Source organism: Dermacentor albipictus, chromosome 1, assembly GCF_038994185.2.
Source record: "Dermacentor albipictus isolate Rhodes 1998 colony chromosome 1, USDA_Dalb.pri_finalv2, whole genome shotgun sequence".
NCBI classification, from domain to species: Eukaryota; Metazoa; Arthropoda; class Arachnida; order Ixodida; family Ixodidae; genus Dermacentor; species Dermacentor albipictus.
The window spans coordinates 83,652,628-83,666,892 of NC_091821.1; the positions used below are offsets into that span (position 1 = coordinate 83,652,628).

Here is a 14,265-nt window from a genome sequence, read left to right on the forward strand (position 1 = left end):
AATTGCTGGAGTTGCGAATAGTAGCTCACGGAGCAGAGCGCTGAGTGTGGAAGTGGCAGAGAAGGTGCTTTATACTGTCTCGTCACCCACCAAAATTGCACGCCACGCTGCTTGCCATTCCTAGAAAATTTTATATGTGACGCCCAGTCATTTGTAACACAGCAACATTGTTTTGCGATGGCAGAGTCCAAGTGATAGACAGGGGGGGTTATGGAAATGAAGACACGCTTTTTTCTGCAGCAAGTTAATAATGAGTGAATGAATGACATCATTTATCGGAGAAAAAGGAGGAGCAAACATTGGTGGAAGCCCGTCTCAGCACATTGGGAAAAGAGCGCGGGACAAAGAGAGGAAAAGCTAGAGTCCGGGTGGCAGGCGAAGCCACAGTTTAGTGTCGAGAGAATATAAGCGAGAGATTGTGAGACCGATTGCATTGCAGTGTAGATGTGTGATGTGGCGAGTAAGTGATTGGAGTCGCCGCCCAGCATCCGTCCTTTGCTGTAGTATAAGCACCAGCCGTTCTTGGTAATAAACGTTTCCTGAAAACCAATTTTGGCAATTACTTATTCATCGGCCATACCATGCCGTGTATTCCTTAGTGGCAGGGCCTGTGGATTACAACTGCACTATAGCGACAAGTTACGACTATACCTTGACGCTTGCGGTTACGGTTGCCATACTCGTAACTCTTGTTACAGCGGAAATACTAAAAGATCAGTTTACTGCACAAGTTAGAGAACATACATTTTAAAACAGCGTTTCTGGCCTTATATACGCTTAACGCAAGCACCATTGCAGCATGTTACGATGCGCGTCCCTTAAAGAAAGAGACGTGAACGCAAACATAAGAACGCGCTATAGAATACCTTGGGCCTCGTGCCGAACATATGCAAGCCAACAAAATATTAGCAAACATGCTGTCGTTTTCACGCAAGGAAGTTATATACTTAAACTTCTCGAGTGCCAGTCCCAGCCGCCGCCTACGCGAGCGCGTGAAGCCACTGGCGGCGATCATGCTAGAGGAATGGCTAGCAATATATTCCTAGAAATATTGCTAGCCTCACAATGGCGGGCGTAATCAGGCACAAATTGGAAGCATTTCATTAGAGGGTGCCTGAGTACTCTGTTTAGATTACGTACAACAATAATAGCAAGAATACAACATTATTGGAGAATTTATTCGAAAACAAGTTTCTATTACCTTTCTTAAATATAACTGTGACCGTTGCTGTCTGCATGGGGCGTAGGAAAGTTTCAGTCGACAAACATATATTGAAAATGTGGGTAAGGCAAGGAGCTATTACATTATTTACATATCGATGCAAGGAAGAAACCATCTTTAAACAACGCGCGCAGGTTCATGCGTCCTCCAAGAGGACAACGGCGTATTGGTGAAAAAGACGAAGACACAATGGCACGTGCATTCGCCGCACGCACTCGCATCGTAGGTAACCGTTGTCGGCGATATACAAGAAGAAGAAGAAGAGGTGAAGCGACGCTCGAGATAGAAAGAGAAGAAGGGATTCCTATCTCCTGTTCGGAACGCGGCAGTCGTTTTTTTATGTACTCCCGTGGCACAAGTTAGCCCACAATAAATAGTTGTTTCTGAACTCTTTGAACTCTTCGTTACAATTCTGGTGGAGGTGTAGGGTAATGATTTCCAGCCACATTAGAGTTGGAGAAAGCAGCCCGGAGCCACGCCATTTCAGACTCAACGAGCTCACGCCTGTCCACCAGCGCACGAGCCGTCGCCTACGCGGTGAGCCGCCTGAGTTTCCTCTTTTGCCGGAGCCAACTAGAGTAGCAGCAGCAGACATTACCGAAATGACATCCCAGACCGCCTCAACCCGCATCGTCGTTGATCAGAGGCGGACGCCCGAGCGGTTCCACGGCGACACCTTCGTAGACGCAGAGGACTGGTTAGAAGACTTTGAGCACGTCGCGGAATACAATAGATGGGACGAAAGCTGGAAGCTCCGCAACGTTTACTTCGCGTTGCAAGATTGCGCACGAACGTGGTTTGAAAACCATGAAGCTGCCCTACGGTCGGGGGATGACTTTCGACGGGAGCTGTTGGCCACGTATTCGAGCACAGACCGCAGGGAAAGCACTGAAGCCGCTTTGCAAGCAAGAAGCCACCGAAAAAACGAAAGCGTGGGAATGTCTCGTGCAGATATGTCCCGCTTTTTCCGCCGGGCCGATCCGAGCATGAACGAGGACAAGAAGCTTCTACATCTGATGCGAGGTGTGAAGCAGGAGCTTTTTGCAGGCTTTTTTTTTATTGATATGAAATAAGGAGATGTTGGCGCACAATTTAAGGCGCCGGCTACTCCTCATCTCTTGAGTGGTTCCATCATACATCGTACAGCGTTCAAGGTTACATATCACATAGTCTTTTCACACAAGCACCAGGAGTTATCACGCAACGTTTCCACGGGAAGACTATGACGTAAGGAATACATGGTACATACAATATACAATGTAAATGTCTCCACACATATATAGATGAAAGTCTCAAAAGTACAAAAGATATTGTCGCCTAATAACACATTGTCTAGTCAGCGGGTGGTACATATATCGTGTAAATGCATTCTCACATACAGTCTCAACAGAACAGTCAACATAACATAATTCACAAACAGATGGATATATACAGTGACAATGAAATGAAGGGAACAATGAAAGCGCTAATAACGTCCAGCAATGCCGCTGTCTTCAAGAAAAGTCTTTAGTGCTTTTAAAGCACTCTTCTGCAAGGCCGTTGTTGGCCAAGGGCCCAAAAGTTTCCTTAAACTGAAAGGTCTGCGGTCTAATTTAATTAGCGCTGATTTAATTCGGCTTCTTGGTGTGTCGTGATGTGGGAAATCTAGAAGGAGGTGATATATATCTTCGTCTATAAATCCACAATCACATTCGGGGGTTTCCGCACGGCCAATTCTGTGTAAGAAATGCTTTGTGTAAGCAGTGCCTAGCCTTAATCAATGAATAAGGGTTTCCATAGTTCTATCTGATGACAATGAAAATTTGAATTCAATAAATGGATCAATATGGTATAAGTCCGAGCTCTTAGAATTCTGGTCAAACCAAGTGTTTCTAGAAAATTTGAGAGACGTTTTCCTTATAATGCAGCGTAATTCATCCTTTGATATTGGGAGTGGAGCCGTATCATCTTTTAGGTGCGCTTGTCGTGCTGCTGCATCGGCTGCTGTGTTGCCAGGAATGTCGCAATGCCCTGGTATCCACTGCAATGATATTGCATGTTTCGCTTCGCTTGCCTTTGGGAGGTTTTTAAGTGTTTCATATATTATACTGTCACTGAATGTTTTCCCCTTTGTGTTGCAGAGTGATGTTAGAGCCGCCTGTGAATCGCTAAAAATTACCCATTTTTGCGACTCTCTTACTGACAATATAAATTTTATCGCACATAGGATTGCGAACAGTTCAGCCGTTGTAGACGAAGTCGCACGAGATAACTTAAATGATTCTTGTTTGTTGAGGTGCGGTATAATGAATAATGAAGTTGAAAAGGTTGCTGTACTGAAGCCATCTGTATAGACGTGTGTGTATCCTGAATACCGCATATATATCTGGTACAGCGCTAGTTGCTGAGCAGCTCGAATGAACATTTCTCTTTTGCTGAATATCCCATCTACTGACAATTCGATTTTAGGAACTGCAAGCAGCCATGGAGGATATTCGATGTCTGAGTTCCGAAATTCATTTTCTGGCAATATGTGAAGATTTTCTTGAATTTCTATATGAACATAACTTCTATCTCGATTCATTATGTCTAAAGCCAATGGGTGGTTTTTATGCTGGGTTTGAAGACGGAAATAATGCCGGCATGTTTCTGTTGTTCGCATAACTGGAAATGGTGATTGGCGAGCCTCAGCTATTACAAGAGAACTAGAAGTCGCTCGTGGAACTCCTAGACACAGGCGTAGTCCTCTAGCTAAAAGTCTTTGAAGTCTCTCTTCTGACGTGTGGGAAAGTCCGTGTAAGATGGGCGCGGAATATGCAATTTTTTGTCGTATTAATGCATTGTAAACAGTCAGCATGGACGATACTGATCCGCCCCATGATGTGCCTGCAAGTCTGCGAAGTACAGTCACTATGGCATTGACCTCGTTTTCGAGTTTTTTTAAGTGGGGTGCCCAGGATAGCTGCCTATCAAGTATTATGCCAAGAAATCGATGCTGTGTGACAATCGTTAGAGGGTGTTCTTCCAGATTAAGAGTGAAATTTTTTAACTGCCTTCGAGTGAAGGGTAATACAGCTGTCTTTGCGTGTGATAGTACCATTCCTCTCTCTCTCAAAAATTTGTTGATTATATTTATGCCGTCTTGCAATGCCATTTGAAGTAGTTGAGTGTTAGACCCAGATGTCCAAATACACACATCATCTGCATACAGTGAAAATTTTAACTATGATGGCAGCCTTCTTGTTAGATCAGCCATGACGCAGTTAAAAAGGAAGGGGCTGAGTACGCTTCCCTGTGGTACTCCCTGTTTGACAACATGTTCAGCACTCTTTCCTTCACCCGTCTGAACAAATATTTTGCGACTTGATAGAAATTCATAAATCCATCGCAAGGACCTGCCAGACAGACCAAGTTCCAACATGCTTAGCAAAACATGAACGTGACTAACAGTGTCAAATGCCCTCTTGATGTCTAGGAATACTGCTATAGTCATGTTCGCACGTGCACGCTCGTGATCCACACAGGTTACTATATCTAATATTGCATCCATTGTGCATCTATGTTTTCTAAAACCTACTAAGTAGTTGGACAGCACATTCGTTTCATTACACCACCATTGAAGTCACGCGTCAATCATTTTCTCCATTACTTTGCATAAACAACTTGTCAAACTAACAGGGCGGAAGGATTCAAGGCACAAGGGCGTCTTACCAGGTTTTAAAATTGGTATGATTCGAGTGACTTTCCAAGGGTCAGGTACAGTTTCCTCTATCCATAAGTTATTATAGATGTCTAAGAGAGCATTTGTACCTGTCGGTCCGAGGTTTCTTAGCATATTGTAAGTAATGCCGTCCGACCCAGCAGCAGACTTTTGGCGACATGATGCGATTGCACATTGAAGCTCGCTTAATGTGAAAGTAGGATCTAATTGAGGATGTTGGGCCCAGTAACAAGCAGTAATTTTTCGCTTAGCCAACACTACTGAAATATCAAACTCTGCACATTGCGATGAGAAAGCAGGTCTGGAAATAAGCACACAAAATTCATCTGCAACTGTTATTTCACACGTGTCCCGTGCTACAGCGAGATCACGAAATGGGAAGCTCTGTGTTACAGGTGCGCTTAAAGAACGAATTACTAGAAAAATTCGTGGGACAGCCGTGTGAGGAGACAGCGTGCCGCAGAAATCGCGCCCAGCGCCGTTTGCCTAAATTTTCCATTCGTCTGCGCATTACATTTTGTATTTTCTGAGCGTTTCTGTATGCCTCTAAACTTCCGCTCCGTCGGTAAGCTCTTTCGGATCGGCGTCGCATGGCTCTTAGGTGTTCATATTCTGCGTCAACTGCAGCATAATCTTTTGGAATTGGGACCTTCTTTGTACATATGTTCATAGTGTCCTGCAAAAGTTCTGTAAATTTTTCCACTGTTGCATGTTGATTAATTTGATCCGTTAGGCGGTACCGAAAAGCTTGCCAGTTGGTTAGTCTGCTGTAACGCCTGATATCACAGTGCATGCTAGGGTGGTTAACAAGGATGGGAAAATGATCACTTCCGCGCGTTTCCATGTCTGTTGTCCATCCCACACCATTCACTAGATCATGTGAACACAGGGTAACATCTATGCAGCTTGAGTAAGTATATCCATGAAGGAATGTTGGCGACCCATCGTTTAAAACAGTCAAGTTGCATTTATCTATGGCGCACTCAATAACGTTACCCGTGCATCACAATGATCACTGCCCCAGATGATGTTGTGTGCATTGAAGTCGCCACATATAAATATATTAGATTGAGCTATTTTGAAGATATCCACTAGCGCTTCTACTGAAATCCGGTTTGAAGGTTGCAGGTATAAATTAATGACTGTTATACAGAGCTTGCCAAAGGATACTTTACATGCAATGAATTCCGGGAAGTCTGAATCACTGGACTGAATTTGATAAGATGGTAGGTCCTTTCTGACGCACAGGAGCACTCTGCTAACAGCACCTTGACGAGAAGCCTTGTATATCACATAATTTGAAAGGCGAAAGTCGTCATTGATTCCCGCCTCTTGAATGCAAAGTATTGGGAAGTTGTATTGCACAAGTAGTTTACGAAAGTCAGCACACTTGCTTCGAAGAGTGTTGGCATTCCACTGAAATATGGAGACATTTTTGTAGCGGTTATTCATGTACTGCCTGCCGCAGATTCGAGCCGGATTGTTGACACAATAGGGCTTCTAGAGGCAACAAGGCTTTCACTTCTGGTAGGTTGTTTGCTTCAGGCAGAGCAGATAGGATTGCCTTAAGAGCTGCAAAAAGCATTGGCAAAATCAGTTGTGTCACCGATGCTGTGGTATGCTCGCTATTAGGTGGTGTTACTTCTGCAGTAGATGAGTAAGGTCGCTGAGAGAAATGTGTGCGAGTACTGGAGCTTTCTTGTGTATTACTTTCTGCCTGTTGTCGTCTGGGTTTCCGTAGCACTGATGCATAAGACTGCGCACTTGACTGTGATCCTCTTGATTGGTCTCTTGATTGCACTGTTGGTTGTTCTCTAGAGGAGGAATAGCTTGTTGGTGCTCTTGGCTGTGGTGGTTCCGGTGCCCGCTGAGGTGGGTGATCTGGCACTGGATGGACAATCTCAAGGTTTGGGGCGGGTTCATTGCATCACGGTTGTCTTCCATGGATTAGTTCATGTCGACGCATTTGTGCAGCTGCTTTTTTCTGAGGGCAGCCTGAGAAGGAGACGGCATGGTTCCCCGCACAGTTTGCACATTTAGGTTGAAGAACTGACTTGCACTCCTTGTGGTCATGATCATCTGAGCAGATTTTGCATCTACGTGTGCTACGGCAGGTTTTCGCCATGTGCCCAAATCTCTGCCAATTATAGCAGCGCAGTGCTGGTCCTAGGTATTCCTCGACAGGGTGACTGGTGAAACCCAAGTAGATTCTTCCTGGAATAGGGCGATCGTCTCTGAAAGTCAGAATTACCGTGTGAAGTGGATGAGACTGTACTGCTCCATCTTCTTGGCGGGAATGCCTTATCTGTCTGCGTGCCTATATAACTCCCGTGTCTTTCAAGAAGTCTAGGAGTTGTTGGTCCGTATACTGCAGAGGTACATGTTTTACTTTCCCCACGTTTCGCGTGTATGATTCGGGGATGAAGGGCTTGACTTCCAGGCCGCCTACACTTGAGAGCATCAAAAGGCGTTTCGCCGACGCTAAGGAAGCAACGCTGACACTGAAACTTCCATCTCTGTTCGTCCTGAAAGACTGTACTTTTTCTTTGGCAGCGGAAACTATTTCGGCAGACACTCGGTTTGGATTTACTTGCCAAAAAGTAGTACCTTCACTTGGACGAAAGACAACCGGAATGCCTTCGGCTCGCTTTTTCTTGTACGTGACCAAAGTAAATGGTGCATCTTCACCCATCTCTTCTTCATCGCTTAGCTCATAATTCGATGTTGTGTCATCGTACTTGCTGTCTTCTAGGCGAGGCTTCTTGCTCTCGGCTTCACCGTCAGCCATTATTCCTGAATTCGCTGAAGTTGATTCCGAGTAGTGGAGAACCAAAAGTGCCGGCTTTATGAAGCTTTGTGACGCTTGCAAGGCCCCAGGCTTTTCATTACGGCCCGTAGCGTCATTCATATGGCTTGTCACGTTCGGACGAGCATAAGGCTCGTGACGGTGTTCTCGGCTTCCGACCACCGTAGCGGCAGGGTAATGGCCAGATCCTTAAAAAAGAAATGTCGTACCTGTAAGGCGCCTGGCTCGTTGAACCTTCGCCCGACGTCTTGTTAATCAATCGTCGTCAATGGTAGCCGTAAATGTCCAAAAACCAGAAAACTCAGAGCACCGCACAAAAACAGCGACCGAACAGATACACTTCTTCTTCCTCCTTTTTGCAGGCTTAGTTCGGAGCCCTCCACGCACCGTCACCGAATTCCGATCCGAGGCGACAACTATGGAAAGAACATTTCAACAGCGAGCGAGGCTCTACAATCACGATAGGCACGTCGCATCTGTGGATGCAGTGTCGGCAGTGTTCGGGAACAGCGCCGAGGTCTTACGAGAACTCGTAAGATCTGTGGTTCGAGAAGAGCTTTAGAGGCAACAGCTGAACAAAAGGCCCTACAGCGGTCTCTTCATTAGAAGTGGTTCGCGTAGAAGTGAGACAAGCAGTCCGCGAACAGCACCCGTAAGCACAGCCACAAGCGTCGTCATTGGTACGGCCGACGCTATCGTACGGCGAGGTACTCAGAGGATCTCCAGGACGTACTTTCATCACGGCAACTACCCATGTACCCGAACCTCGGTTCTTGCCGCCTCCGCCTGAGACGAGATTCCTGAAGGCTGACATATGGCGCACTCCTGATAGAATGCCACTGTCCTACCACTGCGGCGAAGCTGGTCATATCTACAGGATGTGCAAATACCGCAGAGAGGGACTTCGGGGGCTTTCCCGTAAACGCTCCTTGCCCAAGAAACGGTGAACGCCGTTTTGAAATCCAGGAATATTTATTAACTCGCCAAAGCCCCAGACTTCACAGCAATATCAACCTTGGTCCACAGTGTCGCTGAGGTATCGATCACCAAGCCCGCGTTCATCCTCAAGCTCCCCAAAGCGACGCTCCCAAAGCCCGCGTCGGGAAAACTAATACCGGCGACCTGTGGAGGTAAGGCCAAGATACCTAACTGTGTCAAGATACCTAATGAAGAGCTAAAGGCGGGCGCTTGGGGCATGCAGGAAGGACAAGTTGAAACAAGCGGGTCTCTCAATGGCAAAAGAGGGAAAAAACGCAATTGGAGTTACGCTGTGATGGTGGACTTGTGGAATTATGGCACCCTCGCAACCTCGCAACCTCGCAACCTCGCCTTCTTGCGGCCAGTGCGCTGTGCTGCACCACGCAGCACTCAACGTGCGCGGAGAAGACCCCTTCTAAAATGGCGTCCATGATTACGGTCGATATTTTGAAGCGATAACTTTCCTTTACAATTTATCCTACGTTATGAGCTGGAAAATTATCATTCGCCTGAATGTAGCACGAAGCTTCAGAGGAAACAAGTGCGGTTCTCTCGGAAAGAAAGCTCGCAGTTGAGGAAAAATTCGTCCTAGTTTGGGATGGTCTCAACTGCGAAGGTTTCGGTCTGAGAAACCCGTATAGATTTCTTTCATAGCTTCATGCTACATTCAAGTGGATGACAATTTTGCATTCATTACCCTTCCTCCACCTTGCGGGATTTCGCAAAAACTGATTTGTCATATTCTGTTATCCTACATTTTGCTGTTTTTCTTTTCTTTTTGGGCCTCTGTGCTGTGCTAAAGCCCCACGGATGACGCGATGTTTACCACAAAACCACTGAGTATCTAAGGTCTGTCTGACCTCTTCAATGAAAAAAGAAAATGTTTCCGACGCAGAGAATTGCACCAGGGATCTCCAGTTCGGCAAGTGGACGCTGTACTCTTTAGGACCGCGGTCAGCAGCATCTTACGAGTGATGGCGTAATACAGAAAAGTTGTCGGGAAGTGAAGCTTACTAAATATCCCACTTGTTACCTGGTGGAATAATTTATGTATATGCGCTCACAGCTACGTAGAGCACGCCTCAGTTCACGGCTTACAGTATGATCGTGGGGCTAAGAGCCGCACTCCAGTGCTTGATGCAGCTATTTAGACTTGCCTGTGTGGTGGTGAATTGTAGCAACAGGCGGGTTTAGCCTGGCGAACAAGGCCGGCAATTGCTCCGCCCTAGTCTTGCCTGTGTCAGATGGACAGCTATGTGAAAGATCTTGCGAACACGTGCACAATTGAATGGGAAGAATATAAAAAAACAAAACTGGAAAGTGGCTTGCTATGCATTGAAAGCATTGTTGTTGTGAGCATTTGTTCCACGACGGCACAGAAAACGCAAGAAGTGGAGACAAGTTAGTGCGTGGTTTTATAGAGGCACCAAACATGTGGAGCTTGGAAAACAGGCGCGTCAGCACGACATATATTTCCTTGCTTGTTTTTTTTATTGATATGTAATTGAAAAATAGGCTGGCTCCTTTAATGGCTTCGGCTACTCCTCTTCGTAGGGCAAGCAAAACTAAAAACATGAAGACATTGAGCCCACTCAAATATCACAAAGATTTGCGAAGTTCCTCACAAGACTAAAGAAACTCACGGAAAAGAGCAAAAGAACGTTAAGAGACACACAGTTCCGTAGGCACAAAAGAGTTCGGAACAAGCATATAAGCTGACATTTGTTGTAGGTTAGGCGGCTAACGAATCTACACCTATCTTCATAAAGAGACACAAACAACACATTACAAAATAAGACGTGTGTCACAAATATACAGATGTGAGCTATCCATATACGATAAATTGCATTATAATGAAATAATACTGGTCTAATTCACGAACATTTAGGCTAAGTATAATATTTTTGTACTTTCCACGAAAGCTTTAAAGGCCGCAAGTGCACTTTTCTGTAAAATAATTAGCATTCCTAGTTAGAGACGCAGTTTAGGATGAGATGGGAAACTCTGAGAAGTTATTGCTAATCGGACAATATGCTGAAAAATCAATCTCTTGGTGATTTTTGTAGCTATCGATCCGTAGCTATCGATCCGTAGCTGTAGCTATGATCGGCTCCGCGAACACAGCAACAATGTAAAAAACGGCTCTGGTGGGTTCTTGGCGATCCACTATCTTGATCATGGATGCAAACCTCTTCAGGATCAATGCACAATTGTTTCCCGTGGCAGCAAACAGCTCATCCGTGAAATGTCTGAAGCGCGGATGATCGCGAAATTGGGTGATAAGCGCGTTAGCTTCCCGTCTCTGGCTCTCAGAGAAAAAGAATTAAGCTTCTTGGAGGCGGCATCACATGATTCGTAACTATGTTACATGAATTCGCACTTCATTTTCTTGTAAGCGCATGCGCGGTCTACACTGTATAATATGGACGCAGTGACACAATAAACTTAGCTGAAAGTTTGCGCTTGGTGTGTCGTCTTCTATCACGTCCGTGTCGTTTTAGAGCGCAGCTCTTTGGCGTCCGTTCCTGGGTTTCGCATCGTCGTCGGCGTTGTCGTCGGCCTCGTAACCAGCTCCGCCCCCCTTTCATCCCCCCAGCGCTAGCAGCGACCGACTGATACCGCTGGATGCCGCTCACGCCGCTAGAGAGTCAAGATAACGTGACTGCATAGAACACCGTCGCCGCCATGCAGAAAGAGGAGGAAAGGGTCCCCCCCCCCCCTGTTCTTGTGTGGCGGATAGGGTGCTCTTCAGTTGCCGACGCGCCGGTTATTTCACGTAGGCCCCGGCACGTCGACGAATACGTGACCACCTTCCCACGGCTAGACCTGGTTCTTAGCGCTGCGGAAGCGAGGGTATCATATTGTTTGTATCGGCATCGGCGGCGTTGTCCCTGAAACCAACTCCGCAGCTGGGGTTGACTCACTATCGGCGTCAGCGGCATCAGTCAGTCGCTGCTATCTCTTCCCTCCTCCCTTTATCGTGTTGTCCGCTTGCTGCGCGCGCTTCTGCCCCCATCGTTTGCCGCTGGGTGTACACGCCGCCCCCCTCCCCCCTCTTCCTGCGAGTCTCCGGTTGTCAAAGCGCCGGCTCGAACTTAATTCCTTTCTTCGCTCCTCCTCCAATGCAACCCCTGTGCGGTGGCAATCAGAGAGCCAGATCGGTGGCGGCGGATCTGTATATGTGCACCGCCCGAGCCGAAATTGCCGCTGCCGTTCGCTCTGTGCGGTGGCAATCAGAGAGCCAGATCGGTGGCGGCGGATCTGTATATGTGCACCGCCCGAGCCGAAATTGCCGCTGCCGTTCGCCACTGCGAAATTATCTGCCAGTTCTTTCTGAGCCATGAGCGAGACGACCGATGGATGTCCTCCGTCTGCTGCTGCTGCTGCTGCTGCTAAACGAGCTGCCAGAGCAGAGGCCCAGTGCCGTCGCCGTCAGAATCCAGAGGTGCGTGCCGCCGAAGCAGAAGCTTACCGTCGCCGCCGTCGAGATGATCCAGGAGTACGCGTCGCCGAAGCAGAGGCTAAGCGCCGCCGCCGAGAAGACCCTGCAGTTCGCGCCGCCGAAGCGGAGGCTCATCGCCGCCGTCGAGAGCAACCAGCAGTAAGCGAGGCTGAAGCAGAAGCTCATCGCCGCCGCCGAGAAGACCCTGCCGTTCGCACCGCCGAAGCGGAGGCTCATCGCCGCCGTCGAGAGCAACCAGCAGTCAGCGAGGCTGAAGCAGAAGCTCATCGCCGTCGCAGAGAAGACTCTACCGTTCGCGCGGCCGAGGCCGAGGCCAAACGCAAACAAAGGCTCGCATTTGCTGCGCTCAAATTTCGGATTAGGAAGTAACGTAATCGTCGGTAATTTTTTTGTCACGCAATATCATTTAAGCTTGCGGGACGCGTGTTATTAGAGACACTTGATCTCAGGGCAGTGTACCTCATCATTTGGAAGAACGTAAAATGAAGTGCACATACAGTCACAGTCTACTTTCCACAGAGCGATTGTACATAACAGAAGTTAAAAAAGTGTAATATTATTATTATTTTTATGTAATATTTCTAATGATATACCCTGCGAAAAGCACCACGACAAAGCCCGCCTTTTGTCATATCATAGACCTCCGTATGACAAATGAACAAGAAGACTAAATAACGCAAAAAACAAACAGGGTCAAAGCATTGAGACACGAATACGTCGTAGCTTTGCAAATAAAACCACCATCAACCGCATATCTACGTTGGCGGAGACAGTGTAATAGAGGTGGCAGGAAGACAGAGCAGCTAAATGAAAATAAAATCTTCGAAGCAATTTCTAGCAAGACCTTGGAAATTGAGCAAGCTGGTCGACTTGGCGAAGAAGTTCAAGTAGAAATGTGAAAGGCCAAGACGTCAAATAAGATTTTCCATGACAACCGTGCTCGTGAAGGCGGGTTTGAAGTTTTACATTTCAAAGACGAAAAGAAATAGCGAATTTCAGTAGGCGAAAGCCAAGGTGTACGTAGAAGCATAAAGACATCTGAAAACACGCGAATCGAACAAGAGAAACAGCCGTACAGATAAGTGCAAGAGAAAGCAAGATGCAGATGATGCAATTCACATCTACGAGAACAAGATGGCTAACAGAGAAGCATTACGAAACGCTGAGAAAGCATATATCAGACATGAAAGGAATTTACTAAAAACGATGCAGTACAGAGAATGAAGAAATATACTTGTATCCGAAGACGTGTTTTCCAATGTAGTTTGAGGATTGTCGGATCGTCAAATGTGGTTCTTATTCAATGCATCTGTAGTGGAGCATCATATGTTATCAAGAGACAGGCGTTTGCGGTGCACTGAACTGCATGAAAAGCTTTAAAGCATATGGCCCTGTTGAAATTCCGGCGAAAACCGTTAAAGGGGCCCTGAACCACGACCTACTGCCATTCCAGACCTGCACAGATAACCGACTCCTATGGGAATCGCCTGTGCCCACTCTCGTTCAATCGCTGGCCGTTGGTGCCAAGGGCCAACGGTTGGCAAAGAACAACAGGCAGGCAAAGGCAGGCATTTGCAAGTCAATAGGCAGGCAAAGAAGGCTCAGTTGCCGCAGGATGAAGTAGCCAGTTGATGGGAAATATACCGGCCGAAAAAGTTTATGGCTCAAATACTGGTGCAATCAAAGATAAAAGGTGAAAGTGAACGTTGGTTGTCAGAAATACGTGAGTAAAAGAAGGCCCCGCCTAGAATATTTTGGAACCACATAAAATTATTAAGCAGGAGGTCAACAAGAATACATCAATATATCTTAGACGAAGATAGAAACAAACTAAAAGGAGCAGTGGCATTAAATTGCATCCAAAAAATAACAGCCAAATCTTTCCAAGGCAATGACGAGGTTGTAGTTGAAGAAAAAAGAGCATGAAAGAGAACCAGATGGAAAAGGAACTGGTGCTGCCAAATTTCATCTGGAAGAAAGCCGAAGAGAAAGTCCTAAGCGCACAGCCACAGGGCTAAACGAGGTTCCCGTTAGGCTCATTAATGAACTAGGACCAAAAAGTAAGGAAGCTCTGGTGAAAGCAGTGGAACAAACTT

At 46.6% G+C, this 14,265-nt stretch overlaps 1 pseudogene; it reads right to left on the bottom strand.

Moving 5' to 3' along the window:
- Positions 1–6,906: 6,906 nt before the first annotated feature.
- On the bottom strand, positions 6,907–7,593 carry LOC135907474 (uncharacterized; annotated as a pseudogene).
- Positions 7,594–14,265: the final 6,672 nt, after the last annotated feature.